Genomic DNA, 13,233 nt, shown 5'->3' with positions numbered 1-13,233 from the left:
ACGTCAGGGCGGAGATAATGCTGATTGGTCGGGATCGTGGGGGACTTGCCCGTTCAGGGACGTCCCTTGCTTGTGTTGTTGCTCCTGCCGGCTTGTTGGGCCTTCACGAACATGGTGCTCATTCCAAATCGCAGGGAGCGTATAATCGTTGGACGGTGTTTGATCGTCACCTTCAAACACGTGACCTTCATAAACCGTGTTGTGTTTGTATGAGGATGGATGTAAATGTCGGGAGGTGGAAAGGGAGGGGATGGGGGGTGTCGATTGTGGAAAATGAAGTTGGAATCGAACACTGTGTGGGTTTAATTATGAGATGTGAACACGGCACCGCTGGACACCTTGAGGGGAACACGTGATGACGGGAAAAATGTGGGAGAGAAAAATTGAGGGGATCTAATGGTCTGACTGGTCATTAAAGGTCAAATGGTGGTTTAACTCGCTGTTCATTAAAGGACAAATGGTGGTTTGACTCGCTGTTCATTAAAGGACAAGTGATGGTTTGACTCGCTGTTCATTGATGATCAAGTGATGGTTCGACTCGCTGTTCATTGATGATCAAGTGATGGTTCAACTCACTGTTCATTAATGATCAAGTGATGGTTTAACTCGCTGTTCATTAAAGGTCAAGTGATGGTTTAACTCACTGTGCATTAAAGGTCAAGTGATGGTTTAACTCGCTGTTCATTAAAGGTCAAGTGATGGTTTGACTCGCTGTTCATTAATGATCAAGTGATGGTTTAACTCGCTGTTCATTAAACGTCAAGTGATGGTTTAACTCACTGTGCATTAAAGGTCAAGTGATGGTTTAACTCACTGTTCATTAAAGGTCAAGTGATGGTTTAACTCACTGGTCATTAAAGGTCAAATGGTGGTTTAACTCGCTGTTCATTAAAGGTCAAGTGATGGTTTGACTCGCTGTTCATTGATGATCAAGTGATGGTTTAACTCGCTGTTCATTAATGATCAAGTGATGGTTTAACTCGCTGTTCATTAAAGGACAAGTGATGGTTTGACTCGCTGTTCATTGATGATCAAGTGATGGTTTGACTCGCTGTTCATTGATGATCAAGTGATGGTTCAACTCACTGTTCATTAATGATCAAGTGATGGTTTAACTCGCTGTTCATTAAAGGACAAGTGATGGTTTGACTCGCTGTTCATTGATGATCAAGTGATGGTTCGACTCGCTGTTCATTGATGATCAAGTGATGGTTCGACTCACTGTTCATTAATGATCAAGTGATGGTTTAACTCGCTGTTCATTAAAGGTCAAGTGATGGTTTAACTCACTGTGCATTAAAGGTCAAGTGATGGTTTAACTCGCTGTTCATTAAAGGTCAAGTGATGGTTTGACTCGCTGTTCATTAATGATCAAGTGATGGTTTAACTCGCTGTTCATTAAACGTCAAGTGATGGTTTAACTCACTGTGCATTAAAGGTCAAGTGATGGTTTAACTCACTGTTCATTAAAGGTCAAGTGATGGTTTAACTCACTGGTCATTAAAGGTCAAATGGTGGTTTAACTCGCTGTTCATTAAAGGTCAAGTGATGGTTTGACTCGCTGTTCATTGATGATCAAGTGATGGTTTAACTCGCTGTTCATTAATGATCAAGTGATGGTTTAACTCGCTGTTCATTAAAGGACAAGTGATGGTTTGACTCGCTGTTCATTGATGATCAAGTGATGGTTTGACTCGCTGTTCATTGATGATCAAGTGATGGTTCGACTCGCTGTTCATTGATGATCAAGTGATGGTTCAACTCACTGTTCATTGATGATCAAGTGATGGTTTAACTCGCTGTTCATTAAAGGTCAAGTGATGGTTTAACTCACTGTGCATTAAAGGTCAAGTGATGGTTTAACTCGCTGTTCATTAAAGGTCAAGTGATGGTTTGACTCGCTGTTCATTAAAGGTCAACTCTATATTCTCTATAACTCTATATTCATTGCAAGGCTGAGTCTATAACTCTATATTCATTGCAAGGCTGAGTCCATGACTCTATATTCATTGCAAGGCTGAGTCCATGACTCTATATTCATTGCAAGGCTGAGTCCATGACTATATGTTCCTTACAGACAGAGTCCATGACTATATGTTCCTTACAGACAGAGTCCATGACTATATGTTCCTTACAGACAGAGTCCATGACTATATGTTCCTTACAGACAGAGTCCATGACTATATGTTCCTTACAGACAGAGTCCATGACTATATGTTCCTTACAGACAGAGTCCATGACTATATGTTCCTTACAGACAGAGTCCATGACTATATGTTCCTTACAGACAGAGTCCATGACTATATGTTCCTTACAGACAGAGTCCATGACTATATGTTCCTTACAGACAGAGTCCATGACTATATGTTCCTTACAGACAGAGTCCATGACTATATGTTCCTTACAGACAGAGTCCATGACTATATGTTCCTTACAGACAGAGTCCATGACTATATGTTCCTTACAGACAGAGTCCATGACTATATGTTCCTTACAGACAGAGTCCATGACTATATGTTCCTTACAGACAGAGTCCATGACTATATGTTCCTTACAGACAGAGTCCATGACTATATGTTCCTTACAGACAGAGTCCATGACTATATGTTCCTTACAGACAGAGTCCATGACTATATGTTCCTTACAGACAGAGTCCATGACTATGTTCCTTACAGACAGAGTCCATGACTATGTTCCTTACAGACAGAGTCCATGACTATGTTCCTTACAGACAGAGTCCATGACTATGTTCCTTACAGACAGAGTCCATGACTAGATGTTCCTTACAGACAGAGTCCATGACTAGATGTTCCTTACAGACAGAGTCCATGACTAGATGTTCCTTACAGACAGAGTCCATGACTAGATGTTCCTTACAGACAGAGTCCATGACTAGATGTTCCTTACAGACAGAGTCCATGACTAGATGTTCCTTACAGACAGAGTCCATGACGATGTTCCTTACAGACAGAGTCCATGACGATGTTCCTTACAGACAGAGTCCATGACGATGTTCCTTACAGACAGAGTCCATGACGATGTTCCTTACAGACAGAGTCCATGACGATGTTCCTTACAGACAGAGTCCATGACGATGTTCCTTACAGACAGAGTCCATGACTATATGTTCCTTACAGACAGAGTCCATGACTATATGTTCCTTACAGACAGAGTCCATGACTATATGTTCCTTACAGACAGAGTCCATGACTATATGTTCCTTACAGACAGAGTCCATGACTATATGTTCCTTACAGACAGAGTCCATGACTATATGTTCCTTACAGACAGAGTCCATGACTATATGTTCCTTACAGACAGAGTCCATGACTATATGTTCCTTACAGACAGAGTCCATGACTATATGTTCCTTACAGACAGAGTCCATGACTATATGTTCCTTACAGACAGAGTCCATGACTATATGTTCCTTACAGACAGAGTCCATGACTATATGTTCCTTACAGACAGAGTCCATGACTATGTTCCTTACAGACAGAGTCCATGACTATATGTTCCTTACAGACAGAGTCCATGACTATATGTTCCTTACAGACAGAGTCCATGACTATATGTTCCTTACAGACAGAGTCCATGACTATATGTTCCTTACAGACAGAGTCCATGACTATATGTTCCTTACAGACAGAGTCCATGACTATATGTTCCTTACAGACAGAGTCCATGACTATATGTTCCTTACAGACAGAGTCCATGACTATATGTTCCTTACAGACAGAGTCCATGACTATATGTTCCTTACAGACAGAGTCCATGACTATATGTTCCTTACAGACAGAGTCCATGACTATATGTTCCTTACAGACAGAGTCCATGACTATATGTTCCTTACAGACAGAGTCCATGACTATATGTTCCTTACAGACAGAGTCCATGACTATATGTTCCTTACAGACAGAGTCCATGACTATATGTTCCTTACAGACAGAGTCCATGACTATATGTTCCTTACAGACAGAGTCCATGACTATATGTTCCTTACAGACAGAGTCCATGACTATATGTTCCTTACAGACAGAGTCCATGACTATATGTTCCTTACAGACAGAGTCCATGACTATATGTTCCTTACAGACAGAGTCCATGACTATATGTTCCTTACAGACAGAGTCCATGACTATATGTTCCTTACAGACAGAGTCCATGACTATATGTTCCTTACAGACAGAGTCCATGACTATATGTTCCTTACAGACAGAGTCCATGACTATATGTTCCTTACAGACAGAGTCCATAACTATATGTTCCTTACAGACAGAGTCCATAACTATATGTTCCTTACAGACAGAGTCCATAACTATATGTTCCTTACAGACAGAGTCCACAACTAGATATTCCTGCAAGGCTGAATCCTGAACTAGATGTTCCTTAAAGACAGAGTCCTGAACTAGATGTTCCTTAAAGACAGAGTCCTTAACTATATGTTCCTTACAGACAGGGTCCTTAACTATATGTTCCTTACAGACAGGGTCCTAACTATATGTTCCTTTCAGACGGAGATCATAACTATATGTTCTTTACAGACAGAGTCATAACTATATGTTCTTTACAGACAGAGTCATAACTATATGTTCCTTACAGACAGAGTCATAACTATATGTTCCTTACAGACAGAGTCATAACTATATGTTCCTTACAGACAGAGTCATAACTATATGTTCCTTACAGACAGAGTCATAACTATATGTTCCTTACAGACAGAGTCATAACTATATGTTCCTTACAGAGTCATAACTATATGTTCCTTACAGACAGTCCATAATATTGTGACGTCCACGGGACTTGAACAGTCCCGCCAACGTAGAATGAGCCGAAACGATGGAGGCGGTTTATTTATTTATAACCCAAACATGGCGGTTCTAATCACTCTACCGCAAATGGGACGAGGAAGGTGGCACGAGTCGCTTTTCACTGAGTTGATGATGTTTATTTGTTTTTATTATTAACCAGAAATAACCAGACTCGGCAAGAAAAGGGATCCGGGGCGATTCGACGGGATGGTGTGGGATCGGGCGTGGGGAAAACACAGACAATTCCAATGAATATACAGATCTCGAACCCTCTAAGGCGCCACGTACACACACACACACACACACACACACACACACACACACACACACACACACACACACACACACACACACACACACACACACACACACACACACACACACACACACACACACACACACACACACACACACACACACACACACACACACACACGCACACACACACACACACACACACACACACACACACACACACACACACCGTAGCTACTTCTGGTGGTCAGGCTGGACCGTGGTGTGGACGCAACTGTCCCTGGATCAGCGTCGGACGAGCTGGCCTTGCTCTCGTCAGGGGGGGGGGGGCAGGAGAAACTGTGGTGCTGTCGACCTCCTGGTCCTGGCCCAAGTCCGCTCACAGCCGCCAGGGAACCAGTTCTGGCACCAAATTGCGAGCAGGAGAGGGAGGCAGGTCCGCCCACCGTTCGACCCCGTACTCCGAGTCAGCAGAACCCCAGAGCCAACCAAGGTGAGGCACGAGGCTCAGCAAGGCTCCAAGACACGATGAAGAACACGATCGAATCAGCACAACAACAAGTACGCTTCCCGCGAAACAGCCTCCACACCAAAAAAACACGATCGTTTTGTCCCGATCTTCTTCCTCTTCCTTTTCGACCCCGAACAGAACCTTTTTATCCTCCCGTCCTCGTCACTTCCAATCGAGCCGTTTTATTGGCCCACCGCCGTCGCCTTCCACCAATCGTGATCACGGGGCGGAGCCATCCGCAGCCCTGTCCTGTGACGTCACGGCCAGCCTCCAGGGACTACTAAAAGGGGTTTACGCAGACACACTTACCCTATCCCGTGTCCCTATCTAATTACGTGACAATTATCATTTCCCCCTTGAAGAAATGAACATTTACTAGACAACTTATCACCACTGAATTGCTACTTATTACATCGAGATCCTGGTAAACTCGAACAGCATGGCATACCTAATTAAACATCCTAATTACCCTTTGAATGCATACCCCCCCATCAAACGCAACAATATGTTCCTTACAGACAGTCCATAACTATATGTTCCTTACAGAGAGAGTCCATAACTATATGTTCCTTACAGAGAGAGTCCATAACTATATGTTCCTTACAGAGAGAGTCCATAACTATATGTTCCTTACAGAGAGAGTCCATAACTATATGTTCCTTACAGAGAGAGTCCATAACTATATGTTCTTTTGAGGCAGAGTCCATAACTATATGTTCTTTTGAGGCAGAGTCCATAACTATATGTTCCTCGGAGACAGAGTCCATAACTATATGTTCCTCGGAGACAGAGTCCATAACTATATGTTCGTTTGAGACAGAGTCCATAACTATATGTTCCTTACAGACAGTCCATAATATGTTCCTTACAGACAGTCCATAACTATATGTTCCTTACAGAGAGAGTCCATAACTATATGTTCCTTACAGAGAGAGTCCATAACTATATGTTCCTTACAGAGAGAGTCCATAACTATATGTTCCTTACAGAGAGAGTCCATAACTATATGTTCTTTTGAGGCAGAGTCCATAACTATATGTTCTTTTGAGGCAGAGTCCATAACTATATGTTCCTCGGAGACAGAGTCCATAACTATATGTTCCTCGGAGACAGAGTCCATAACTATATGTTCGTTTGAGACAGAGTCCATAACTATATGTTCCTTACAGACAGTCCATAATATGTTCCTTACAGACAGTCCATAACTATATGTTCCTTACAGAGAGAGTCCATAACTATATGTTCCTTACAGAGAGAGTCCATAACTATATGTTCCTTACAGAGAGAGTCCATAACTATATGTTCTTTTGAGGCAGAGTCCATAACTATATGTTCTTTTGAGGCAGAGTCCATAACTATATGTTCTTTTGAGGCAGAGTCCATAACTATATGTTCTTTTGAGGCAGAGTCCATAACTATATGTTCTTTTGAGGCAGAGTGCATAACTATATGTTCCTCGGAGACAGAGTCCATAACTATATGTTCCTCGGAGACAGAGTCCATAACTATATGTTCCTTACAGACAGTCCATAATATGTTCCTTTCAGACAGAGTCCATAACTATATGTTCCTTAGAGGCAGAGTCCATCACTGTATGTTCCTTAGAGGCAGAGTCCATTACTATATGTTCCTTCGAGAAAGAGTCCATAACTATATGTTCCTTACAGACAGAGTCCATAACTATATGTTCGTTGGAGACATAGTGCATAACTATATGTTCCTTGGCAGCAGAGTCCATAACTACAGTATATGTTCCTTACAGACAGAGTCCATAACTATATATTCCTGCAAGGCTGAATCCTGAACTATATGTTCCTTAGAGACAGAGTCCCTAACTATATGTTCGTTTGAGGCAGAGTCCATAACGATATGTTCGTTAGAGACATAGTGCATAACTTTATGTTCCTTGGAGGCAGAGTCCCTAACTATATGTGCCTTACAGACAGTCCATAACTATATCTTTGTTAGAGACATAGTCCGTAACTATGTTCCCAAGAGACAAAGTCCATAACTATATGTTCCTTACAGACAGAGTCCAGAACAGTATGTTCGTTTGAGGCAGAGTCCATAACAATATGTTCCTTAGAGACAGAGTTCATAACTATATGTTCCTCACAGACATTGTCTTTAAGGAGCATAGTGATGGACTGAGTCCAAAACTATATGTTCCTTCCAGACAAAGTCCATAACAGTGTTCCTTCCAGACAGAGTCCATAATTATATGTTCCTTACAGACAGAGTCCATAACTATATGTTCGTTTGAGGCAGAGTCCATATCAATATGTTCCTTAGAGACAGTCCATAACTATATGTTCGCTAGTGGCAGAGTCCATAACTATACGTTCCTTAGAGCAGAGTCCGTAACTATACGTTCCTTAGAGCAGAGTCCGTAACTATACGTTCCTTAGAGCAGAGTCCGTAACTATACGTTCCTTAGAGCAGAGTCCGTAACTATACGTTCCTTAGAGCAGAGTCCGTAACTATACGTTCCTTAGAGCAGAGTCCGTAACTATACGTTCCTTAGAGCAGAGTCCGTAACTATACGTTCCTTAGAGCAGAGTCCGTAACTATACGTTCCTTAGAGCAGAGTCCGTAACTATACGTTCCTTAGAGCAGAGTCCGTAACTATACGTTCCTTAGAGCAGAGTCCGTAACTATACGTTCCTTAGAGCAGAGTCCGTAACTATACGTTCCTTAGAGCAGAGTCCGTAACTATACGTTCCTTAGAGCAGAGTCCGTAACTATACGTTCCTTAGGCCTAAGTCACGTTTGCTCTACGACGAGGATACGGCGGCCGTACCCCCCCTGAATTGACAAATGTGCGGCGGCCGCAGAGTTTTGAGGTGGCCTCAGGGTGGCCCTACGCCATATGGCTATCTTTTACAGGCCGTAGGGGTCGCCGTGGAATTATAGCGCGGAGTTATAACTTTTCTTCATTTCTACGTTGGCTGTAGCAATTCGACAAGCCAAGCTGTGACATAGATGTGTTCCACGTCGACCGTACGTAGGGCGTATGGTGGGCTTGAGTTATTTGTGTGGCTGCCGTCGGCTCTTATCAATGAAAAATGAATTTTGCCAACCCCAAAACAATTACGGTGGCCGCACGATTTCCACGGTCCCCGTAGGGTAGTCCTAAGGCGTCCCTGTGTTCACCGTACGGTGGCCTTGCGGTCTGTGTGACTACCTGCGGGCAACGCAGGGTCGACGCACTGTTCCCCTACGCCCGCGTGCTTCCTACGTACGGCCTCCGTGGCAGTCTACGTCGACTGTGCGCTACCGCTAGAGATCGGAGTATAGGTGTTTGCCAATACGTACTCCGAACTGGTATATTCCGTTATATATAGTACAGTTACAGCATATTCAGTTATATCTACTGGTATATTCCGAACTGTTATATTTTTATTTCAGTAAAAAAAGAACTGGTATATATACTCACTCGTTACCATCCGTCTGGCTGCACGTTCACCTTAGGGCCCCCCTGCGGTCGCCTTGAGGCTACCTTGCGTCTGCTTTGAAAATTCTATGGCCACTGCAGGGACGCCTTAAGGTCACCGTGCGACATCAAATCAAAGACCGTACGGCACCACCACGTTTTCGGTCTCCACAATTTCTAAATACGCCGTGCGGCTCCCCGAAAAATAAAAACATATGTGACTGCTACATTGTGTGACTGGAAATACTGCGGCTGCCCTATAATTGCTAGTGGCCGTAGATTTTGTAGACCCGACGGCCGCCGTGCCAAATGTGACTTAGGCCTTAGAGACAGAGTCCGTAACTATATGTTCCTTACAGACAGAGTCCATAACTATATGTTCATTATGCTTCAGTCACATTTGGCTCGGCGGCCGTGGGGTCTAAAATATCTATGGCCACTAGCAATTATATGGCGGCCGCAGTATTTCCACGGTCACACAATGTAGCAGTCACATATGTTTTTATTTTTTGGGTAGCCGCACGGGGTATTTCGGCCTAAGTCACATTTGGCTCGGTGGCCATAGGGTCTACAAAATTTACGGCCACTAGCAATTATAGGGCGGCCGCAGTATTTCCACAGGGTATTTAGAAATTGTGGAGACCGAAAACGGTCTTTGATTTGATGTCGCACTGTGAGCTTAGGACGTCCCTGCGGTACCCATTGAATTTTCAAGGCAGACGCAAAGTTGCCTCAAGGTGCCCGCAAGGCAACACACAGCACACACAGCACGTTTAACTGGACGGAGTCTGGGATTTGATGACTTGGGACGAGTCTGTAAAAAGGGGAGGGGTAGTGTTACGAATTTGGAATTCGATCACACAGAACATTCAGGTTCCTTTAGCTCAGTTATGTCGATAAGTGCATGTTCTATAGATAGCTCACCTTCCATTGTTTAATGGGCAGAAATAGAATAAATGCGCTGTGATTCAATTTAATAGTTAGGGAGCGATCACAACACAAAGGAAGCCGACCCTCCCCCTCTTCTGGGAAGAGGAAGAAGAGCCCTCCCGTCCTGTGATTCATGATGTAAACGACTCCCTCCCACCTGCGGTTGTGCGGGCACGAGGGGATGAGTCACGCCGGGAGCGGGGGAGGGGCGGAGAAGAATAAGGAAGAGATCCTCTGCTTTGTTTGGGCTGGTTCAGTCGGCCTTTGGGTTCTGCTTGGCTCGGGTTAGGGTTGAAGGCTTTTTGCTTCGGCTTGGCTTTTTAGTAGGCCTTCGGGTTCTGCTTGGCAAGGGTTGAGGCTTTTTGGAGAGCTTTTTACTTCGGCTTGGCTTTTTAGCAGGCCTTCGGGTTCTGCTTGGCTCGGTTCGCTTTTTGGGTTGTGGCTTGGTTCGTCGAAGAGAGTTGGCTGTTTTGTTCATCGAAAGAGAGTTGAGCTGGTTGCTCGGCTCGAGCTTATTGGTTGTTGTTCATCGAAAGAGGAGCGCCAGTTGCGAGAGTCGTGCGTGTTTTGCGCTCTACTTCGTCGTTCGGCTGGCTCTTCTTGGTTCGTGGAGCTCTTTTTCTCCGCTTGGTTCCCGGCTTGGTGCGACTCCTTGGCCTGATCTTGGAGGTGGTTCCTCGGGGAAGAGACGCATCGACGGGAAGGATCGGCGCCTCGTCTGACCAGCATGTGTTCAGAAGCGCGAGAGGATTCGCTGGAGCTTGGGAAGGATCTCTGCTCACGGCGATTGGATCCAGCTTGCTCTCACTGGAGCCCGGGTCTGAGCAGCTTGAAGACCACACGAGGTGGAGAGGTTCGAGATAGGTTCTGGGTTTCAGCTCATCTGTCCCTCCGAGTTGAAGTCCTTATGAAAGGCATCAGCCACCATTTATTGGGTGTGTGTGTGTGTGTGTGTGTGTGTGTGTGTGTGTGTGTGTGTGTGTGTGTGTGTGTGCGTACGTGTGTTTGTGGGCCCGTCTAACAAGTCGGAAACTGTTAAGTGCCTGTGTTGTATTTGCTTTACATTTCAGAATAGAACTCGGCTGTAGGTTTTTGCTCGTGCCTTTTTTCCCATCCCCCCATTCATTGCATTGCGTGTGTTCAAATAAATGTTCCCCATTGTGAAATGTCACCTGCTCGTTGCGTCCCTTCCTCACATTGACTGCCATGGAGCGTTCGGAATAATTAGCTGGCTGTTTATAAGCCGATAAAACGTACATTTGGTCCGACGGGACTTGGCGATATATAGCCGCTCGGCACTCGCATACGGAACGAGCTGCTTAAGCGGCTCGTTTCGTGCAGGTCCCGTTGAGGTATAAACTCCCGGCATTTCTGCCCGCGCGACTAGTTAGGTATATCGACAATTCGGCGATTGACCCTGTAGCGCGTCGACAGAAGAGTTGGCTGGTTTATGGTGTGGTTAACAACACCCGTAGCTGGGTTTCGGCGTTGATCTGGAAGTTACGACTGGATTTCTCGTTTGGTGGGCGCACGCGGCCGCAATTGCGCTCAGGCGTCGGACGGGCGAGAATCAGAACACTGGTGTCAGGAAGTGGGATAAAAATTCATCCTTCTCCAAACGAAATTAACGGGAATCGGATCAAGGGTGTGAAGAGCGACCCTCCGTTCCCATTAAATTCCAAGCGTTGAATTTTTTTTATTTCCGATACGCAAAATGGCAGCTCAAGGCGAGTGGGGGCAGGAGGGATTAGAAATAGATTTTGAATTAAACGAATCTATGGCCCAGGACGAAAGCACCGCCATGCAGGTTGAACTTTCCCCACAAATAAATGCAGAGTCCCAAATGGGCGCAGTGGCTGTGGCAGCGGACGAACGCCCCCACGTGCGAATCGGATGATGGAAATGTGTATGCGGATGATGCAAGAGATGATAAACAATTTGCGAACCCAACGGGTGAAAGGCAGCGTGTGTGGCAAGGCCTGTAGACGGGCATAATGGCGATTGCGCGCGACGAAGCGCAGACGGTGGAGTGCAGAATGGTGGCGCCACGTGGCGGAGACTCTGAACCAACAAGAGGGAGTGCAACGTCTGTCCGGCCCGCGATAAAGACGGGCGAGGTCGTAATTAATGGGGGTGACCGAAACGTGTAAGACAAGACATGAGGTGATGACGTCCGAAAAATTAAGAGATGAGAAGCCAGGAAGAAACGGAAATAATAAAAGGAATAAAGGAAGAAACGGAGGTAATGAACAATGTGACGGAATTAACAGAGACACAAAGGGAGACGACAAAGGAAATAGACCGACTCGAGAATGAATTAAATAAAACGAAGGAGGAAACAGAGACGAAGATCCAGGGAGAAACTAATGAACGCGAGAGGACGACGGAAAAAATAGAAGAGACAGGAACGCAGGAGGTAGAGGAAGTGATAATAGTGTTGTGGTTGACGAAATTCGCAAACCACCATTCAGGTCCCGTAGGTGAGATATCTCTGTAAGTATATGTGTAGTTAGGCCCAAACCCGTTGTTTAGAGGGAATAAATGTCATTCATTCGGGCTGCGACCCTTTTAGATAGCCGTTTTTCTTTTACTATCTTTATTTTGGACCAGCCACCATTACTACCACCACAACCACCACCAACCACGTCTCAACAGCCATCACACAACAACCACCAACCACAACGCCGCTTCACAACAACAGCCACGACCCTTGCCGTCACATCTCGCTCTCGCAACCATCGCATCACCGCCATTCCCGCGCCGCTTGTGGGCACCGATCCTGGACTCGTACAGGGCGCGCACCGAGCAGCGGGTGCAAAAACACCAGCCTTTCCGAGAAATCGGATCAAGAACGATTCACGCCCACTTCTGTTCCGTCCTATCAGCGAGCGTGGGGCGGTTTGGCCCCGCCTCCAGGTGCGTTGGAGTATAATTGCTATATGCAGATTCGCGGATCAAGAATCATTCACGCCCACTTTTCCTCTGTCCAATGGGGAGCGTGGCTCCACCCCCGAGCGATTCCTGATCCAAAAATCTGCATATGATTTCTCCTGTCGCACTATAAAGCGCCGAGTGCGGAGCAAATCGAAGCAGTTGGACGGAGTTGAGAAGAGTGGAGAGTGGGAGAGTTGGAGAGTTGTGGCGGCGGCGAAGGCAGTCGAGAGAGTGTCTGTCGGGGTCCGGGGAGGCTGGAGAAGCCAAGGATCTTTGTGGAGGTCTGCGCTCGTGTCAGAGTCGGGGAGCTGCGGAGAGGGGAGGCCGGTAACGCGACCGAGGTCGCGGTGGAGTCGCTC

This window comes from Eptatretus burgeri, chromosome 9 (genome assembly GCF_056783735.1).
Source record: "Eptatretus burgeri isolate ZD-2024b chromosome 9, Ebu_testis_v1, whole genome shotgun sequence".
Taxonomy (NCBI): Eukaryota; Metazoa; Chordata; class Myxini; order Myxiniformes; family Myxinidae; genus Eptatretus; species Eptatretus burgeri.
Note: the sequence above shows the minus strand (reverse complement) of the source record.